The 23,311-nt window shown below is 35.4% G+C and overlaps 1 protein-coding gene and 1 pseudogene across 2 annotated transcripts in view; one reads left to right on the top strand and one right to left on the bottom strand.

Moving 5' to 3' along the window:
• The window catches only part of LOC117021564 (ferritin heavy chain-like), a 56,581-nt pseudogene extending 36,012 nt beyond the window's left edge, over nt 1-20,569 (top strand).
• GPC6 (glypican 6) overlaps nt 1-23,311 on the bottom strand; it is a 1,028,052-nt gene that overhangs the window by 479,614 nt on the left and 525,127 nt on the right. The window lies entirely within an intron of this gene.

The raw sequence follows: 23,311 nt of genomic DNA, 5'->3' as shown, positions 1-23,311 counted from the left end.
CTCTGTTCAAAGGGTGTCATGTCTATCTCAATGGAAGAGTATCCTCAATTTATGGATGATGTGATACAGAATTGCACAACTGAAATCTATGTAATTCTACTAACAATTGTCACCCCTATAAATTAAAAAAATAAATAATAAAAAAAAAATAATAAATAAAAAAAAAAAAAAAGAACAATCAGGATTTATCAAGCAGACAATGAAATGCTCCAAGTTTTCTACAAAAAAAGTTTTCTGTAATAGAAATGCAACCTATAACATTGTTGCCCAAAGTCACTTTACCATAACATAAGCAACAACTTCGTTCTATAAATTGCGAATAGTCTTGAAAATTTCACAAAAACAAAATTTCTGGAAATAGCTTTAGTTTTATAAAAATCAACTTTATTGAGGTATATGTTTCAGTCATTTCCCACCTCAACCACCAGCCCTGGGCAAGCACTGATCTGCTTTCTTCTAGTCTAGATTAACTCTGGTCTTTTTTTTTTTTTTTTTTCTGTTGTTTGTTTGTTTGTTTTTCAGAATTTCAAGTAAAGGGAGAATCATGCAGTAGTCACTCCTTTGTGTCTGGACTCTGGCTTATCATAACATCTTTGAAATTCATCCACATCAGTTCACTTCTCAGTATTTTGTTATTTTCTTCCTCTTGAGTAGTATTTTTTTGCATGGCTGTACCACAATTATTTACCCATTCTCCTACTAAGGCACAGTTGAATTATTTCCAGGTTTTGGCAGAAACCACCATGGCCTTTAAGATGGCATATAGAAGCTTCCTCCTCAGAAGAATGAACTATCTCATCATACATCTGCTTTCAAAGTTTGCAGAACTCCTTGATCTTGGACACATTGGGCCTTTAATTCTGGCTCCAATAGCTCTGTGCTTCTGCTGATCAAGTGCCCTTCAGCTTTGACTCATATCCTCTATTTCTACATGGTTCTTACCCAATTTTGACCTATGATGTTTGGTTCCATTCATGTCATGTGAACGCAGAGAATTCCCATGTATTTAAATTGACCTATAAGAATATCCCAATACAGTCACCATGAGTTGAAGGTTTGAGGGCAGCAGTGAGCACGGCACCGGCCAATTCTCTCAAATTTCCTATCTGCTCTTCCTTTGCCATAGATTTCCGACATTAAGGGAACTCTGCCTTTGAATCACTCTTCCCCCTATAGTCAATCAAAACATGTTGGATTAGTTGAGAAGGAAATTGCAATGCATGAGAGATGAAGAAATATCTTCATTACCCTGCTCCTTGATGAGAGAAGACAAAATTGGGAAAGTAGTGTGGGCCAGCAAAGCTGGCTGCATAGCCAGGGTGTCACAGGGTGGTGGTTTCTGTGCTATGGTCTCTAGTCTAAGGCTCTTTCTCACAGATGAAATGTTACAACCTCTGGTTTTACACTAAATCCTCCCATCAGATCCACAATGGAGATACCCAGAAAGCCGCTTAAATGAAGTGCTGTCTGTCTGCAGAGCAGAAGCGATAATCTGCAGAATCCTTGGTGTTTCATGCTTTCCATCATTATTGGCAGGTCCAACCTGACTGCATGGAAATGAGCTGACCCTCAGCAAAAGGATCTTGAAGTAGGTCAGAAATTTATCATTGCGGTAGATGGGAAACTTGCTTTTTATTTGCTCATGCTTTTCCTCAGACAGTAAGTTCCATTGAACTTAAAGTGACCCATGATTACAATAGCCATTTTATCTTCCAAATGGGGAGGAGGAGGATTTGGGGACAGTACATTTACTACCTTTTCTAAGGAGCTCGAAGGAACTTTTACAAACCATATCCTCTAAACTGTTTCCCTGATTTTATTTTTGCATGCTGTCACCCACCACAATTCAGTCATGACAGTGTTCATTCATTAATACACTCAAGGCCCTAGGCTCTTATTTAGTATATTCAGGTAAAAAAAAAAAAAAAAACAAAAAAACCCCAAAAAAAACCCACAAAGCTATTTCCAAGTATATTTTAAAGGGTTTATTTTTTATCATCTTTACATAGAATTTGGGTGACTTAAATGACAAGTCCTTACACTGCCAGAGTCATCTCTGTATTAATTGCCATCCGCTCCACACAGGATTTAGGCCCTGAGTACCTACAGTGAGGAACAGTGGTTAGAGGTCTACGTCCAGGCCAGACTATAGAGGTCACATTCTAGCTCTGCCTCTTGCTTAGACTCATTGTGCCTCAGGTTTACCATGTATAAAATGAGAATGATAATATAATAATAATAGGAACTATCCTATAAGGACATTGTTAAGATAAAATGACAAATGCCTGGCACAGGAGAAATGCTCAATTAAATGTAAGATATTATTATTGCCCTGTTAGCTCCTCTGGAGTCTAAAAGAATAAGTGTAAGCCTGGATCTCCTTCCACAAAGACACATTCAATAGAGTTAAGGGGCAGAGTGGTGAGGTCCATACAGAAAAGAAGCAAAGAGATTACCAGGCACTATCAGCATTTTGCATTGATATGAGGCAGGTTTAAATCATGTGTCACACACTCACAGACAGCATCAGGTATTGTGTTAATTTTGCAGAACAGTCATTTGGTACAAGAGCAGTAAGAGCAGTGTTGGGTTCATCTGGGAGGATTTGCCAGAGGAAGGGGGACTGAAGCAGAGCTTCACAAATGGGGAAGCTATCATCTTATACTTAACTAATTAATATACACTCGTAATCACGTACAATGGAGTAGCCAAATGTTAATTCAGCTATTATTATTTATATCTATTTTTCTTTACGATGCCTAAGTATTTGCTACTGTAGTTAATTTGAAACTAGGAAGGATCAGAGGACATCCAAAAGCCACAAGAAAAAAAAGGAGGGTGGATTTTCCTCATTTGACTGAGCCCATCATCAAAGGCAATATGTTTCTAAGAATGTTCCCTAAAAAGCAAGATGGAAAGGCATTTCAGAAACAAGACAGTCCTAAGGTTTTGTTTTTTTTTTTGTATTAGCATTGACTTCATCTTTTATTTTTCCCATCCAAAGATTATTTCCCAACACATTCCTGAGTGAATCCAAGAGACTGCTTCTTCCTTTTCCAACAAAAATGCAAATCACATACAGTGGTTCCCCATTTAATAAAGGCCCCTGGAATTCCGAGAATGACAGGGGAAGCTAGACTCATTTGTCTCATAGAGTAGCCCAGTGTCAGAATGCCACAGTGAGTCATAGATACCAGAGAGAGTGCTATTTATACTAGGGTAAACTATAAAAGAGATGTTTATGAAGTCACAATGGATCAGAGTTATATTTATGACTGTCCAGTGAGCAACACTACTTTAGTCGTGCCGAGCAGATTATTTTTATCTACCATAAACCCAGCTTAACCAGTGTATTGTTTCCATTAAAATGTAATGTGTGAAGAATATGCTTAGAGAATATTTAATATCTGAAAAAAAAATCATAAGACCTTTTTAGCTAGTTGTAGAATAAGAACACTTTCTTTGGATTTAACAAATTGCTAGCAAATGATGAGTTTTTCATTTTCTACTCCTGAATAATCAACAGCAGAGAGTGGCAAACTTTAACTGTAAAGGGCCAGATAGTAAATATTTTCAGCTTTTTGGGCTGAATGGTCTCTGTTGCAACTTACCCAACTCTTTGGTTGAAGCCAGAAAGCAGCCAGAGATGATATGTAAATGAACGACTGTGATTCTTTTAAAACAAAACGTTAACAAAAAGAGGCTGCAGACCAGCTGTGGTTCTCAAGCCATAGTTTGTCGACCCATAGTCTACAGTAAATTAATTTGAAAAAAGAAATGTTTACTGTTTGGTTGTCCCTAGTCTGTCTTGCAGGTTATGGTCTTTGTTTTACAGCACATATCACATCATGTCAATTAAAATAAACAAGGAAAGATCAAAATTAGAAGATACCTAGTCTTGTTTCCTTATGTTCTTAACTATGGGTCAAACAGCATGCAAGGATTCATTCTTTGGACCAGAAACAGTGTTTGGAGAAAGGATGCAGAGTTGAAAAAGCCACAAGTCCTTTCCTTTTATATCTTAAAAGATGCTATCAAGATAACCTATCTAAACAGAGAAAGAAAAAAAAAAATGGATAAAAGAATACGAAATTTCAGAAGGCCATAAACTTCATTGGGTTAGAAAGCTGAGAAACAAACGAATAGAATATACTACACTGGGAGCAGAAGGGACTAATAAATGTCAATGGGAGTATTACTTTGGAAGGTTTGTAATTGGATTTGCCTCTTTATATACGGTGGCAAGTAAACTCACTTGTATATTTTGGCTTATCCTATTTTCTTTATAGCCACCTTCTCCTATGTGTTGGGGCTAGTGCATATATGGGTCCCAGGGATGCAGGCTAGGGCAGGATTTTATCATCAGAATTGAGATTTTTGAATTGGATTAATCCTTTTTTGGGGCATATTACCACAAATTCCTGCCTCCTCCTTCTACGCAGTTTGCTTTGGGACTCAACTTTCTTCCTGAATCAGACGCAGTAATTTGAAGGACTTTCCATTCTGGTTAGTCCCCTGTGTAGACCCCCTAAATATGAACTCATGGAGTGATAAACAGTGGCAAAGTCTCCCCTGCAGAAAGGCCATTCTCAGACTTGCTTATTTTCCCCAGAAGTCAACTAAACTTTCATGCGAGTGGCAAAAACTCTGTGAAGTTGCCCTCCTAAATACTTTAGAAATGCCATTTAGCTGGTACTGTGGGAGAGAACTTGAGAAAATTCAACAGTGATAGAATTACATTTGTTCTTCATTCAATCTTGGTGAACTTCTTTGGCACTAGAGCATATTGCTTTCACTGTGCTGTCATTTCTGAAAACCAAATTGCACAAAAACTTTTATAATTACCCAAGAGAACTTCGAAATGGGTTTAGAGTTATTCCATGAATAACAACACTGACACAGGCTTCACAGCGTCCCAGCCACATGCACGCTCTGTGACTCATATACTCTTTGCTGCAGTTGGGACAGGTCCTCCCACCTGACTGACAGAGAGACTGAGGCTCAGAGAGGCCAGGATGACATCCTGGGATTTTAGATCACATAGTACACCCATTTTGTTTTATAGAAGAGAGAAATAAGGTCAGAAGGATGAAGTAACTTGCTCAGGAAAGATGTCAGAGGGTGATATCATAGAGTCAGGAAGGGACTAATTCTAGGCCAAAGCTCTTTTCACTGTTTCCTAATGGTTTTTTACTTTGTGCTCATATATCAATTTAAAATAAAAGAGACAAAATGAAATGATGAAATTTATCAACTGACAGCTCAAAGTAAACTGGCTGCATTAAAAGCAAAGCCTTTCAAGAGGCGAATGACACCAGGTGCCAGGAGACTTAAAATAAAAGCTTCAGATGTCTTGACAGGAGCGAATTAAGCTCTGGGCTTCCTGTTATTCACCCACTACCATCTATATCTGGTGGCTGTCTTCTCATAGATTTTTGGATAAAATCAGTGTTTGCATATGCTTTTATATATGGATTAACAGTTAGACATGGACTTTAAAAAATAGTTAATAAAACTTCATGTCCTTCAAGATTTTGCTAAACCTGTACTACCAAAAATTATAAATATTTTTGCTTACACTTTGAGTTTAATTATTGTACAAAATGAAGCGTCATTTCTGAAATGAATGGTTTATCATTTATATTCCAAGACCTGGGACACTGTCTGGCATATAATAGGTGCTCAGCAGATCTTCATTAAATCCACACAAAATACTTCTTTTCACTATTGTAAAATGAAAAGGGAATTAACCAATGTGTAATAATAATAATAATAATAATAATAATAATAATAAATTATGGATGATAGCATTTTTGAATGCTTATTATGGCCTTGCACTGTTTTAAGGGATTCACATGGATCTACCCTTTTAATTCTCAAAACAGTTTTGTAGGATTCAATTAGTATACATTATACAGATAAAAGAAACTGAAACATAGAAATATTAACTGTACCATAGTCCCAAAACTAGAAAGCAAAGGTTCCAAGGTCAGCTTTCAAACCCAAAAAGTCTGACCTCTGATACACCTTTTTAGCTGCAAAAATAATAATACCGAGTTACTGCATTTTCATTTTGCTATAGTGAATGTAATTAAGACACGATGGGATTCAAAATTATTGTTATATGATAGTTATTTTGGTCAATAGCATTAGCTATGATAGATCTTGGCAAGCTATAAAGATATTTAAGGATTGAAAGTCCTCATTATTCTAACTTATCCATCTCCATGTAACAGAGACATAAATTTGGAATGTCCATCCAAATTCCAACCTTTAAAAGTGCTGGGGAAAATCATATCATTTTGATATATTCTCATCCACATATATTGGAAGATTGCTAAGCACCACATTTAAATCCAAGGGCTAACTCAATTTATATCTAGAAACCAAAAAAACTAAAGTACTCCAAAGAAGAGATGAAAATGAGATTTTTTTTTTCCTTCTCATATTTAAGAACATAGAAGTAAGAAGTCCAACAATTTAAAGCACCTCTTCAAAAAAAAAAGACAAAGTATTTAATGTCTACTCGGAGTATAGCATTAATGTGTCCTTGTAAATCCATGGTCCTTCTCCTGTGGGTCTGGGGGAAGGACACATTAATGAAATAATCACACACATACAATGCAAAACTACAATGTGACAGAGTTAAGGAATTAAGACAAAGAGGTGAACCTTGTTCTAAAAACATCTGAAGGGAGGATTTTATCTAGGGTAATCAATCCATAACAACTTTCCTGAGGAAGCTTTTGATGCTACTCCACTTAGATTTAAACCCTCACCACCCCAACAAAAATGTTAGCCAAGACTACTGATGCCCTCCACATTGCTTAATTCAATACTCCATTCTCACCCACATTTTACATTGATCCATCTGCAAAATTTAACATGGTTCTCATACACTCCTACTTGCTACAGGTATTTTCACTTGGCTTCTAGAACATCATATTGTCATGGTTTTCCTCCTATCTCATGAGTTGCTCTTCCTGGTCCTATTTGCTAATTTATCCATTTCTGTAAAATTTCTTTTTAATTAAGTTTATTGGGGTGGCAACAGTTAATTAAATTATATAGGTTTCAAGTGTACAATTCTGTAATAGATCATCATATATTGAATTGTGAGCTCACTACTCAAAGTCAGTATACGGTGATGGAAGGAGATTTGTACAATTTCTTAAAATTGAGTCTTTGGATCTCTGCTCTTCTCTATATACAGATTCTCCCTTGGTGTTGTCATCTAATCTTACAGCTTTAAATACCAGCCATATTCTGATGCCTCCCACTTGTATATATTCAGACCAAACCTTTCTCCAGAACTCCCAACTCACATATTCAACTGCCTACTCAACATCCCCACTTGGATACAGAAAAGATCTCTAAAACTTTGTACATCCCAAACTGATCTCATATGTTTCTCCCAAACTTTACTACCTCCAGTCAGTGACCACAACATATTTCTTGATGTTCAGGACAAAAATCTTAGTGTCATCATAGATTCTTTAATTTCTTTTTTATCCCACAACCTGCTTGTTTCTACCTTCAACACATATCCAAAATTAAACCACTTCTTATTACTTCCATTGTTAGTTCTAGTCATCAGCATCTCTTGCTGTGATAACTGCAAGAGTCTAACTGGTGGAATTCCTTCTGCTCTTCCCCCCCCACAGTCTAGTCTCAACATAATATCCAGAGTTGCTATAAATCAGTTCAATTACTCATTTGCTCCAAACCCTTCAGTGAAACATGAAGAGCAGAAAATATATTTTATGTTGGAGTGTAAAGAAGATGACAATATGAAAAAGACAAGATTTATAAATATTAGGGTATTTGAACAAAAATCTAAACAAATGGAGAACTATCATAAAACTATGTTCAACTAGTATTGGAAGAGAGGCTTAAATTTTATACATTTTTTCCAATTAATAAAGTTTGAATGGAAAATTATGTTATGGAACCCAAAATAGCAAGTTAGAATTCCATATCTAAGAGACCCCACATATAAAGAATAAATCATCAGCCACTCTTCATTCATATATGATCTATTAATAATTTAACTACAGTGTACTAGGCTGGTATAATTACTACCCAACAGGTAGTAAATGGAATTAATTTAATTATGGTGAAAAAAATTATATTTTATGAATAAACATGTATAGCTAAAAACGGCTTTTAGCATTGCAATTAATAACTAACCCATCAAAGAGTAGGTGGTAGATAATTCATATCATTTCATTATAATTAATATTATTCAAAATAAGTTGCTATCAATGGTAGTTGTAAATTATTCTTGTGATAGGGTGAAATTTGAACTATAACATTTGATCAATGTACGTTAGTAGCTATTTACCCACTCAAATAAAAAAATACACATACATATTTATACTAATTGTTTATAATTAGTATATATTTATACTAATTGTTACTAATAGTATATATATATATATATATATATATATATATATATATATATATATATATACTAATTGTTTAGCTCAATTCCTTCACTCTTCTTTTGACCCTATATATTATTTACAGACTGTGCTAAATAATTTGGCAATTATATTTCTTTGTTTTCCTTTATTTTTGGTATGTATATGCCCATTTCGTCTTCTTGGATAAATTACAAGTAAGTAATTCAAGGGCTTATTTTGCCTTTTCATTTCCTCTAACCCTAAGAATATTAAAAATATAGATGATGCTAAGTTAACATCAGTTTATTTGGAAATCTCAACAAGATAACCTCTATGCTTTAGAATATATTCATCTTCAGAAACCTAAGTAATAATTAACAATAGTCTTATAATAATATATGATTACCTCTCATATTTTTTTTGTGTGTTTTCTTTTTTTTTAATTAAAGTTTATTGGGGTGACAATTGTTAGTAAAGTTACATAGATAATGTATTACAGAATTGTACACCTGAAATCTATGTAACCTTTGATATTTTAAATGGACTTCAATTTGAAATTTCTCTTTTCCTACCTTGCTTTGCATATCTTCCAAAGACCCAGAAAGTGAGCTGAATCTTTCAGTTTGCTCTTTTTATTGAGAGATATAGAATACTTCCAATTCCCAAGAATAAAAATAATCTGTCATAGTATCACTTGCACATGCTGGCAAAGCCACCATTTTATCCTCTAAAGGAGCTAAGTCCTAATCAAATTATTCAGGATAGCATTTGCACAAATCTTAAAACTGTAGAATTCACAATGGGTTGACATAGCTGACTATTTCCGAATCTTTTGTAATATCTCTGATATTTTTATGGTTTGCCATCTCCCACAGAGTGCTTCTTTCAATCTGTTACTTTCTTTCTACATGAAAACTCACTCTGAATCTTTCCTGCTGCTTAAGCGTACACTCCCTGATGTGTTTACAATTTATTGTGGTCTATTTTCCTTTTTCCAATAAAGGTGAATTTTACAGTCCCTTTCACAGTGACCAGTGTGCAAAAAGCCTTTAGAGTTATAGTAATGACAAGCAAACAACAATGCATACAGGTGGTACTAAATAAATGACATGTGACTGAAAATGTTTATTGTCTCACCATTTTGATGTAGGAAATGCTAAACAAGAACTTACAACTAAGAATATGTAGCAAGCAGTGGCAATGAGAAAAGGTAGTTAGTGTTTTTCTCCTTCAACTTGTACTTTTATTGAATCCACAAAAAGTTTTGCTGTGCCTAATTATCATTATTATTATTTTTTCTAGAGTAGTGGCACAATGAGCCAGGTATGGAGGTCATCTAAAGATGTAGTAAGATGACTTATGACCAGGCCAGACTCAGAATCCAGATCTGGCTCACTTCTCCAATCTATTTGTTCCTCATAATTTAGGCTACACGCCATTTCACACATTTGTCCTTCAGTCCCATCTGCATGAAAAAAACCTAAATGTTGTCCACCTGGAAAACTCATCTTCATCTTTGCAAAATTAGTCCTGGCAACAGTATATTGAGGTTCTTTCCAAGTGTGTTCACCAACTACTCCCTTCACTCCCAGTATAGTTTATCACTTACAATTTGGTTTGAGCTGTTCAAATATGCTTTTGTACAGTTTACTCATTTCCCTGCTGCTATTCATTTGTTTACATTCCTATGTTGCTTATTATGCAATTTTTGTAGCTAGGGTCCATACCTTCTGAATCATTTGATCCACTCTATTTATCACAGGACCTGAGACAAGTTTTAAGTACTCAATTAATTGAAGGTTATTTTTTTGAATGTTAATGTCCAGAGGAATTAGAAAAATTTTGGACATGAAACCTTATCCTCAGGTCAAGTTGGGAGTCTGAATTTTGCTTATACCCTCTGACCAATTCATATTCATCTGAGAAATAACTCTGATTTAGATTCGTATAGGTGGGGAGGCAAATTAGTCAAACAGTTTAAAGATGGACTGTTCTAATGAAAGAAGTTTACTATTGTAAATTTATATAAATAACAAAAACAAGACAAAGAATGTATTATCAAATAGAATATATTATTAATGGATGAGTTCACTATTGATGGATATGAACTTTGTGTAGTTTATAAATACATTATTACATGCATATAGATGGTTCTTAACATTGGAAAATGTCCTGACTAGGTAAAACTTTTCTTTTTCAGTATTGATAATTTACATATTAAATAGTTAATGCCAAGAATACTCTCACTTGGGCCTCCAGTGAAATTTTAACAATACAATCCAAATGAAAATATACGAATTAATTCTGTAAAGGGACAACAGTGATTGGAACTTGAAGAACTAAAAGAATAATTTTAAAGAAAACATTCTCAAAATAATAAGGTTTAATGTTATCTCTGAATAAATTAAACACTACTATTATGAAAATATATATCTTATGAAAAAAATATATACTATGAAAAAAAATATATATATATATAAAATGAAAAAAAAAATTTTTTTTTCAGTAGGAGGTACCTGGAACCATAAACAGGGAATAAGACATTTCCAAATAAGAAATGGGTTAGAGGAAAATAAATTATTGCTATTCCCAAGACTATAGACTCAGTTTTTATGAAGACAGTATTAACAGGAATCTGAATATCGTCGGGAAAATCTCTGTTAGGTCTCTGTGAGTTTCAATGAATGGTGTTTAATAGACTCGCTGGGCAATCAGATTGTGATAATTTAGAAGAGACACACCAACCTCTTCATGTAAGGTGTTCAAGAGTGATTTTTCTTTATTGTCTTTGTTTTATGGTTGTAATCATATTCACACCGTGAAGTATCATTCATCCCATATGATAATGATACTCACACCATGATTTATGGAAAAAGGTAAAGCAATTATGATATCCGACAATAGTTACAGTCATTTTGTCTTGTCCCTATGGACATGTTACTTTGTTTCATTAACTTCAGTAGTTTTGTGAAGCTCAATAGTGTTCACATATAGCATTTAAATATTCTCATATCATAGGATAATGATAATATGAATTTGAGAAAATAAAATGATAAAGGATGGGTTTGTCTTTCTTTCTGGAGATTTAGTAAAAATCATTCAGAAAACATATTAGCCTGCATCATTAGGTGTAATGTAGTCAAATCATATTAGAATGTATTAGACTCAAAAATAGAGTCTGAATTTGATTAATTATGCTAGTTCAAAGATATAAAATTATTTGGCATCATGTAACTCTAAAGGAATTGACTAACACAAGGGAAGGAAACAAATTGCACATGTGTTGAATATAGTAAAACTTTAAAATTCTTACATTTGATTCCATCTCAACAAAAGATTTTAGGAGTGAAAATATAGTATTTACAGTATTTTATAGAAGAAAAGTCTGCTAGGAAAATTCATCTTGAATATAAATAATTTGCTGATGGACTATGATTTTGCAAGATTTACTTAGATAATCAGGTATAAACTTGAACCTCTATGAGTTTTTGAAAGATAATAAAATTTGGAGTAAAGAATAGTAAATAGAACTGATTGTTTTACCTTACTGATTAATGTAATGGTTCCTTTACCATAGGGTGTACATAAGACTCTATACACCAACACAATTTTCTAAGAATAAAAATTACATATAGGCAAGTACACAGAAAAGAAAATAAGATGTTGTATAACATACTAGAATTATACTCCAGAAGACTGTTTTTGTTTGTTTGTTTTTTTGTTTTTTGTTTTTTGTAAATAATTCAAAGCATTTAAATAGTTTATTCTTGGACCAAGTTTTTGGTTCTAGGTAAAATATATTTTCCTTATTAATTCTGAAGCCATAATAGGCAATAGATAATACAAACAGAAGATTGCTTATAGTGTTTCCTCTATATTTCTCAAAAAATATTAGGAATTATCCTTCTTACTGGATTTTAAATTACTACTTGAACCCCTTGAAATTGTTATTTATGTTAGCTGCATAATATTAAAAAAAATGATGAATACTAGGATTAGGAATACAAATTTCTGTACCAAAGTAAACCTTAATAGCAGGCACAAAAGCAATTCTCTTCTGTGAATGATACTAGCCAAACAATGAGAGAGTGAAATATTCATCTAGGTTGGAAAATGGATCACAATTATTCCAAAGATCCAACAGAGAAGAAATATAATTTTGAAGTCAACACTCAGGGAACAATAAACGTGCAAGTAACAGAAGCACTGCCCATTCTTATGTACAATCAATAAGAAAATGATGTGCACAAGAATTGAGTTTGAGAAAAAGAAATCTTCCCTTGCCAGTGGTTTTCAATTATTAATTGGATGGGTAAGGAGACTGATGAATAAAAAGTTTTCATGTTTAATGTCATCCTACAGACTCTGCATTGGAAAGAATTGTTGGTATTTATTTTAGAAATATTAAACTATGGCTTACGAAGATGTGAAAATTTCCAGTAAAAAATGTGAAGTTATTTGGAATACTTCTTTTGCCTTTAATTGATTGTTTAGAACAAAAACCTTAATATGCTTTGGAGAGTGTGCAAAGAAAAGAACAGGAGTGTGATGTCTACTAAACTTTATTTTTTAAGACCAAATTTTCTTTTATAAAATGACCAGTACTCACTGTTCTTTACTTAGCAAGTTAGGCATGGGTTTAATTAAATCTGCAGTAGAATTAAGCCCTATGTGTACTTTGCATGTAGCCTAGAAAGCATTCATTTCCAAAAAGGATTGTATATATATTTAAAAACATTAGAAAATAATAAAAATCCCAGGTGAGTTTCATGTGTATTTCTTTGTAAAAGTCTATTGAAGTGCATTTATGAGGCCAGAGTACATACAAGGAAAGCTTATTCCTCAAGCAGATGTAGTATGTCATAATTAGGATCATTATATTCATAATATAGAAAATTACGGTTTTAAAAATTGACTTGCAAGGAGATCCAAGATGGTGGATTAGATAAACACTGTTCCTGCTTCCTTCCATGAAAACATTAAAATTACAACTAAATTATAGAACAGTTAACCTGGAGAATTATCTGAAATCTAGCTGAACAGAAGTTTTATAACTAAGGATATAAAGAAGAAGCCATGTCAAGACTGGTTGGAGGGGTGAAGACACAAAACGGGCTAGCCCCAAAACTCCATGTGGCAGTTGAGAACCAGGAAGGATATGTTGGCCACAGATTTTCCCCCTGGAGAAGCAAGGGAGCCCAGCTGCAAACCAATCTCCCCAGCATGGAGTACTGGTGTCAGGGAGAGGAGCCACGATAACATCTGGCTGTGAGAAACAGTGGGGATTCTGACTATCTGGGTGGGAAGGAAGGCTGTGGGAAACTGGCTCATACACAGACTCTTTTACTTGCAGGCACACACTGTGGGCTCCACCAAAGGGACAGTAACTCAGGGGTGTCGGAGACATACAGGGGCAGATTGAGGTGTGTAGTTTCATAGCAAGGGCTGGAGGAGTGATGCCATTTTCCCGGTGTGGGGTCCTCTTCCTGTGCAGCAGGCACCATCTTTCCTGTGCTGAGTCCTCCCTACAGGCCAAATCTAAATCTTACTGGTCTGGTGAGCTCTGCTTGTTCCACCCTGCTGACTCAGTGGGAACCTGCCCCAACAAACTCACCAACACTGGTGAGCAGACAAACAAACACAGAAAGGGAGCCGAAATGAGGAAATAAAGAAATGCATCCCAAAGGAAAGAACAGGAGAAAAATAACTAAATGAAATGGAGGCAAGTAACCTACCAGAGACAAAGATCAAAACAATGGTTTCAAGGATGCTCAAGGAACTCAGTGAGAACTTCAAAAAATAGATGGAAAGCATAAAAAAGGACATAGAAAACATAAAAAAGAACCAGTCAGAAGTGAAGAATACAATAACTGAAATAAATAATGCACTAGAAGGAATCACCAAAAAACTAGATGAAGCAGAGGATTGAAGCAATTTGGAAGACAAGGTAGCAGAAAACACCCAAACAGAACAGCATAAATTAAAAAATAAAAAAATCCCCACAAGATGAGGATAGCTTAAGAGCCCTCTGGGACAACATGAAGCATAGGAAGATTCACATCACAGGGGTACCAGAAGAAGTAGAGAGAAAACAAGGGATTGAGAACCTGTTTGAAAAAATAATGAATGAAAACTTTCCTAACTTGGCAAAGCAAATAGACATACAAGTCCAGGAAGTGCAAAGAGTCCCAAACAAGATGAACCCAAACAAGCCCACACTGAGACACATTATAATTAGAATGGCAAAGGTTTAAGACAAAGGGAAAATCCTAAAAGCAATAAGGGAAAGACAACTGGTAACTTATAAGGGAACTTGCATAAGACTGTCAGTTGATTTCTCAACAGAAACTTTACAGGCCAGAAGGATGGGCACAAAATATTTATCAGGATGAAAAGCAAGGACCTACAACCAAGATTACTCTAACCAGCAAAGCTATCATTTAGAATCAAAGGACAGATGAAGAGCTTCCCAGACAAGAAAAAGCTAAAGGAGTTCATCACCACCAAACCAATATTACAAGGAATGTTAGAAGGACATTTTAAGATGGAAACAAAGAAACAAAAAACAAAAAAAGATCAAAATGATAAATAATAAAATGGCAATAGCTACATCAATATCAATAATTACTTACAATGTAAGTGGGTTAAATGCTCCACTCAAAAGACACAGGAAGGCTGAATGGATAAGAAAAGCAAACAAACAAACAAAAAAAACCCTTACATATGCTGCCTATAAGAAAATCACTTCAGATTGAAAGACATACACTACTTCGAGGGGACATGTGTATCCATATGTTCATTGCAGCATTGTTTACAATGGCCAAGATGTGGAGGCAGCCTGGGTGTGTGTCGATGGAAGAAAGGATATAAAGGAGGTGGTACATACTCGTATACACAATGGAATATTGATCGGCCAAGGAAGGGAATGGGTTCTTGCCATCTGTAGTGGCACGGATGGCCCTGAGGGGTACTGTGCTGAGAGGAATGTCAGACAGAGAAAGACAGATGCAATGTGATTTCACTTATATGTGGAATCTGAAGAACAAAATAAATAACAACAACAATAAACAGAAACAAACTCATAGATACATAGAACATATTGATGTTTGCCAGATGGGAGGGGGGTTGGGGTGAGTGAAAAAGGGGAAGGGATTAAGAAGTACAAATTGGTTGTTATACAGTAAGGAAGGGATGTAGGGTATAGCATAAGGAATAGAGTCCATGGTATTTTAATAACTATGTATGGTATCATATTTGTACTAGATTTGTTGGGGTGATAGATAGGAGGGGGTTGCGGGCCGGGTGAAAAAGGTGAGGGGATTAAAAAGTACAAACTGGTAGTTACAAAATAGTCATAGGGATGCAAATTGGAGCACAGGGAATATAGTCAATAATATGGTAATATCTATGTATAGTGCCAGGTGAGCACCAGATTAGTCAGGAGGATCATTTCTTAAATCATACAAATATCTAACCACTATGTTGTACACCTGAAATTATTATAAATTGATATTGAATGCCAAGTGTCATTGAAAAATTAAAAAGGAAGGGAAAAGATCAAGGGGAATAAGAGGGCGACATTTCTAGGTATAAAACAAATAAGTCATGGTGATGGAATGTACAGCATAGGGAATATAGTCAATAATATTGTGATAGTGTGGTAGGTGTCAAATGGTTGTTGGTCTTATCATGATGATCACTTCTTGAGGTATGTAAATGTGGAATAACTATGGTGTATACCTGAAACTAATATAATATTGTATTTTAGCTATATTTTAATAAAAGTCTTTAAAAACTGACAGTCTTCACCCAGAGTTGCCATAGTTTCCTGTTCCAACAGTGCTTGGACAGAAACCCGGCTCTCATTCCCCCATCCTGCCGACCAGGCAGATCTAGCCCTCGGCCACCTCATCACATCCCCCTTGGAAATCTGGAAGGTTCCTGCCACTGCTCCAGCATGGCAGAGCCGCCACTGCCTCTCCTTAGCCGCCTCGCAGGTGCGCCAGAACTACCGCCAGGACTCAGAGGCCGCCATCAACCCCATATCAACCTGGAGCTCTACGCCTCCTACATCTACCTGTCCGTGTCTTACTACTTTGATGGCCATTATGTGGCTTTGAAGAACTTTGCCAAATATTTTTTTCACGAATCTCATGAGGAGAGGTTACATGCTGAGAAACTGATGAAGCTGCAGAACCAGCGAGGTGGCTGAATCTTCCTTCAGGATGTCAGGAAACCAGACGGTGACGACTGGGAGAATGGGCTGAATGCAGTGGAGTGTGCATTACACTTGGAAAACAGTGTGAATCAGTTATTGCTGGAATTGCACAAACTGGCCACTGACAAAAATGATGCCTATTTGCATGATTTTATTGAGACTCATTACCTGAATGAGCAGGTGAAATCCATCAAAGAATTGGGTGACCACATTATCAACTTATGCAAGTTTGGGGCGCCTGAATCTAGCACGGTAGAGCATCACTTTGACAAGCACGCCCTGGGAGATAGGAGACAGTGACAACAAGAGCTAAGCCTTTGGCTGGCTACCAGTAGCCATGGGGGTGCTTCCTGGTCACCAAAGCAGTACATTCATGTTGGGGTTACCGTTATCTTTTAGAAGTTGTACCAAAATCATCTACTTATATTCTTTCATTTGTACCATTTCTTCAAATAATTTGGTATTTCCCACCCCCTCAAAAAAATCTCTAAATATAAAGTAAGTGTAATATAAAGAGAAAAACTAATGGAAAAGTAGTGGAAGAATTTGCATCATAAACCTTCTAATTGTACATTAAAACTTTAATATAAAAATAATAAAGAAAAAGAAAAAAGAGTTTTATGCTAAACATAAAAAAATAAAAATTGATATTGCTCTGGTAGGTTTTTATTGTTGACTACTCTAGAATATATTTTATTTATTTCATTTTTACATAAATCCTTAATATCATATAAAAATAATTTTAAGAATTCACTTTTGTTAACCAATTTAAAAAAATATTTCTACATCTTGTGACCATTTTTCATCCCCACTTCTCATCATCCCCACTCTGCAAAGGAGGTGACACAGAAAATTTCACCAGGTAAGAGGTGGCGGAAGAATAATATTTCCCACCCATTCCACCCTACACATGAAGCCAATTGATGGTACAATTAAATATACTAAAACCATCTGCATATTGATTTAACAAACTGTAGAGCAAATATAAATATTATGCTATTATGGAACTTTATTATAGAATTAAAATTTAAACATCATTAGTCCAAGTTAGCAAAAGAGTTTACCAATTTTCCTGAGATATATTTGAAAAGCTTTGTAGTCAATGGGAACTCTTGCATAAAATAGATTTTTATTAGAGTGTTTACTTTCCTCTACTCCAGAGAGCCTGAAACTCCCAGGTGATTTCATTTACGATCACTTTTCAGCCTAACTTCCTCCACAACTGTTAGATGGCACTGTGCCCTCTAACAAGGTTCTATGCCAGTTTTTCTAGGACACACATGCCAATCAAATGTGGGATTCAATAGAGAAAAAAGCAAATGCCATCTCTTCAGCATCTCTGGCATTAATACCTGTTAACACAAAATACATCTTGAGTGCTAATATTAAAATTATGAATTGCAGAAGAAAACATAGCATGGTAGATGTAGGTGACTGAATCTTCCCACACACAAGTTTAATTCTAGGAGGGCCATGAAAATCGATTAGGCATAGAGGTATCCTACTACTCAACAGTGTCTTTGGAATTTGAAGCGATTTATGAAAAGCGTAACAACGTGGTATTTTAAGAGTAAGCTATGTCACCCCCAAATTAGTGGTGAGCCCAATTATAAGAGTGACAACCAGAAGCTACATCCAAAAACACTAAGTGGAATGCTATGCAAAGCAGTATGATGGCCTACAACTTTCAAATCAATTGCTAGTAGATTACTTAACTAGCCCTTTTCTGTACAGACCTACATGTCCAGATGTGCAGTCCTGAATATATAGTTTCTAGGTCATATGTCTATAACCCCAATAATTGCCACACTGGAAATTTCACTCCCAGTAAAGAATTTTACCTAGTCCAACTCACTCCACCAAGGAGGAAAAAAAACGAATTCATTGAGACAACTAATTAGCGTCAAGTAAGAATTCAATCCCAGTTATCTTTATCTCCTATTCTTGGCCTAGTGAGCTCTGGATTGTTTCAAGCGACTCTTCTCTTTACTTTTTCCCCTATGTTATATTCATATCATATTTGTGGTATAGTATGTCTTCATATTATGCATATATATATAATAACATACAATAAAAGATTCCTAGTAAAAGTAATGTGTACTGTGTGCCTAATCAATTAATATTTACTAATTGTTTATGCAATTTTATTTTCTCAATAATTAAACAGTGAATTTTCATATCTCTATTAAAATTGATATCCCTGTTGAAGCTAAATCCATGACTGGCAAAACAAAGTGCTTTAACGCAAAAAGGTCTCCTTGGGATAAACTTGTATCAATGGACACCTGCATTGTTATGACACATATGTACCTCTGTCTTAGCATTTGTCACTCTCTACTATTCATTTGTTTGGTTCCCACTTTGGAAAGGGAGTTCTTTTGGGGTAGTGCTAGGCCTCATTCACCATCATACCCATTGCAATTGCCAAAGAGTTAATGCTTAATAAATGTTTGCTGAATAAAAGGATGAATAAATGCATGAGCTGGTGCATCTCATGGATTGCTAAAATGACCCCTGGCTAACCCAACTGATTGTCTTTTTCCTGCCTGGTTTGTTTTCAAAGATTTCTCTTAGGAATGAAAGTATGTGAATAAGACTTTTCTTTCAATCGCTCATTCATGACAACAGTTTTCTTTTTCTTTTTTTACTCATGGGCATGAACTATTAAGGCCTCTCAGAGGAAATTATTTTAATTACAGAAATCAGAACAGCTTAATTGTGAATGTGCAATGTGAGCACTTTACATAAGAGATTTGTTGCTTTTCCCTTCATTTCTTTCCTTTCTCTTTAATAATTCTTATAACACACAGTAAAAATATTCCCAAGATTTCAGCATTTTGGCATATCTTTCTATTCTATTTAACTACACTTAAGGCAATCTACAATGTTGATACTTGAAGACTATGAAACCACATTAATAATTCACTGAACTAAATTGTGATCATGGAGTCAATAAGCGTCTGGATAGATGAGTTCTAAGATATAAAGGGAAAGTAGGAGCAAGAGAATAGTTGCTTCAGTAACTCTGGAAATATTATGACTATTTATTATCTACATATAGATAGCTGATATAGATATTTTGGAAATTTGGAATACAAATGAAGATTCATTACTCTTTGACGGATCTCAAAATACTACATTGTCTAGGTGATAGCAAAGGAAATGCATGGCTTCTCAGCATATATTCAGTCATTAATCTTTCAGTTATCTATAATGACTTTCTGCACGGATGTCCCAACAAACATACAATGGATCTACAGTTCTGTTGAGTAACCACATGCACTGAGTATTTACTTTCTTTTTTGGTGGGGGACGTAGAATTCTAGAAAGACCTACATTACACCTTTTTCTAAAAGCATGAAAAATTCAGGGCACTATTTACAAGAAAGTGGGAGATATCATACTATGTATGGATATTACCTCTTTCCACTGTTCCAAACATGGTAAGACTAAAAGAAAGGAAAAAAAAATCATATAACAGCAGTAATGATATTTATTCAATGGCTACCATACCCAAATTGCAGTAGTTAGTACATGGCCTTAGGAATAGTAAAGTTGGAAGTCACATTCCTTCCTTAGGTACTATGTTACAGTCTTCAGGGTGAGGAGGTCCATCCTACAGGAAAATGTGAATACGATAAAGCAACATACAAAAATAACCTCAATATGAACATGGTAAAAGAATAGTATAGAAGTTTTGAAATAAGGCTGACTATAAAATCTGATTACCTCATACACTGTTGGTGGGAATGCAGACTGGTGCAGCCGTTATGGAAGGCAGTGTGGAGGTTCCTCAAAAAATTACAAATAGAATTACCATATGACCCAGCAATCCCTCTCCTGGGTATCTACCCAAAAAATCTTAAAACATTTATACATAAAGACACGTTTGCTCCAATGTTCATTGCAGCTTTGTTTACGGTTGCCAAGACATGGAAACAACCAAAATGTCCTTCGATAGATGAATGGATAAAGAAGTTGTGGTATATATACACAATGGAATACTATGCGGTGGTAAGAAAAGATGAAATAGGACCATTTGTGACAACATGGATGGATCTTGAGAGTATGATGCTAAGCGAAATAAGTCAGACAGAAAAAGCAGAGAACCATGTGATTTCACTGATATGTGGTATATAAACCAAAAACAACAAAAGAACAAGACAAACAAGTGAGAAACAAAAACTCATAGACATAGGCAATAGTTTAGTGGTTACCAGAGGGTAAGGCCGGTAGGGGGTGGAAGATGAGGGTAAGGGGGATCAAATATATGGTGATGGAAAGAGAACTGACTCTGGGTGGTGAACACACAATGGGATTTATAGATGATGTAATACAGAATTGCACACCTGAAATCTATGTAACTTTACTAACAATTGTCACCCCAATAAATTAAAAAAAAAATCTGATTAGGCTGCAAGGACCTTCCTGAACACACTAGAAGTGGCAGTAGGTAGGTTTTAGCAAGTTTTGAATGAGGAAAGAGAGATGATTTAATGGGAAGAGAAGAAAAAGGCATGACGCGTAATGAAAATGGCAGAGAAACTGTCACAAAAACTTTCATGTGGAGCACAGTTTGAATACATTCACTATTAGTGAAACTGGACATTGAGTTGTAACTAATGATACAAGGCAGGGAGGTGAAAGATTGGTTGAAGACTTAAGGCTAGGCTGCCAACTTTAGCCTTGTCAATCTCCTGTAGATGGGGATCTGTCATTTCAAGTTTGGATCTAGCAAGAAAGCTGAGCACTCAGTAAACATTCCAGATCATTGGAGTACTTGGCAAGCAACATACTGCTGGGATTTATGAACAGGACAGTGACTGAATCCAACTGGATGTGATGAAGATGTTCTTAGGAAGCCTGAAAGAAGGTACAGAGCTTACACCTGGGAAAGTTGCCTTGAGTGGGCAACAGCCTATACCTGAGGTGATCAGAGTTTAGATTTTAACAGAAACTAAGACAATAGAAAGGGAGAAATATAGATGGAAGCAACACAGAAAGAAAAAGACCTATCATGAGGCACAAACTGATTGTGCTGCTCTAAATTACCATGTTTCCCCAAAAATAAGACCTAGCAGGACCATCAGCTCTAATGCGTCTTTTGGAGCAAAAATTAATATAAGACCGGTCTTATTTTACTGTAATAGAAGACTGGGTCTATATAACATAACATAACATAACATAACATAACATAACATAACATAACATAACATAACATAACATAACATAACATAACATAACATAACATATTATAATACTGGGTCTTATATTATTTTTTGCTCCAAAAGATGCATTAGAGCTGATTGGCCAGCTAGGTCTTATTTTCAGGGAAACACGGTATTAATCTCAGTTTTCAATAGATTAGTTTGTAGGGTCCTTGAGTACCAAAAAGGAAATACAATTGTAGATGTTGGGCTGAAGACAAAGTAAGAATTGGAGGGGCAGATAGACATAAGTGATCCACAAACTATCTCTCTGTGGAAAATACTCTGACATACTTGTAAACTCTCAAACAGGTTTTTGACTCAGCAGTGGAAAGTAGAGAGAAAATGACACTGTGTAGCAAAGATCATGGGATGTTGACATTAAATTGCCTGTCCCCTGAAATTGAGTCAAAGTTGTGCTGAAAAAAACTGCTAACCTAATATTCTGGGCTCTCTTGAGGGAAATGATTTTAAAACTCACAATAAATTAGTTTACATATTCTAAATTCATTTAATGAATAGAATTATAAAGCAAGTGTAAAGTCAGCTCTCAAGTACCATGGTATTATGACCCTGCAGGAAAGCTGTGTGCATCCAGAACACAGTGGCTGCCACAGAGCTGGCTACTTGTGCCAGGTTGATTTGATTTGTATCTCACAAAGCAAAACCCAATAACAAATCAAAGTTTTGTCAATTTTGTCAACCCCAACTGCACCATTTTATGCACCCAAATGGCAATTCTCTAAAACTGTATTTTCTCAGTTTCTTTTAAAAACTATGTGCTAAAATGTTTTATGACAAACCTTAGAGAACCAATACTTCAGGGGCTTTTACCTGAAAAGGACCTTCTTTACCGACAGTTTATGGAAATACCCTCAAAACTATTTGAACAAAAGTTAGTCATGTGGTTTTGAGTCTTTCCACCCAGGAATGGGCCACCTTTATGAGTATTGGGACTTCTTTTTAAGAGCCAGCTTTCTCTGTGAGCCTCCCCCACCCCATGATAATAACTGGGCAGTTATTTATTTTGTTTACTACGGATGCTGTCACCCATAGATGCTTACCAACTTCTGCCTTCATTAGTTTCATCCACATCCCCAGAGCAGATTTAAAACCATAGATTAATTCATCCATGGTGATTTACAATCTTTCTGATGCTCATGACACTTAGGGCCACCAGTAGTACCACATGCAGGGCCTTTGAGAGACTGGCAAGAACAAATCTCTCAATAAAGTGTCTACGTTATTTATGTCAGACTTGCAGTCAGGGCCCAAAACACACTACACAAAGACAGTCTATTTCTCTATTTTCCTTATAACTGGAGGAACTGTATAAATAATCAGACACAAGAGTTTAGACTTCCTGGTGTGAGTTCCTCAAATTCTTTACCTTATATAGGAAGATGATGCATTAAAACAACATATATCTATACTGTCTAATATGTTAGCCACTGTCTAATATGTTAGCATGTGGCATT

This window comes from Rhinolophus ferrumequinum, chromosome 4 (genome assembly GCF_004115265.2).
Source record: "Rhinolophus ferrumequinum isolate MPI-CBG mRhiFer1 chromosome 4, mRhiFer1_v1.p, whole genome shotgun sequence".
NCBI classification, from domain to species: domain Eukaryota; kingdom Metazoa; phylum Chordata; class Mammalia; order Chiroptera; family Rhinolophidae; genus Rhinolophus; species Rhinolophus ferrumequinum.
This window is presented reverse-complemented; position numbering and strand designations above follow the sequence as displayed.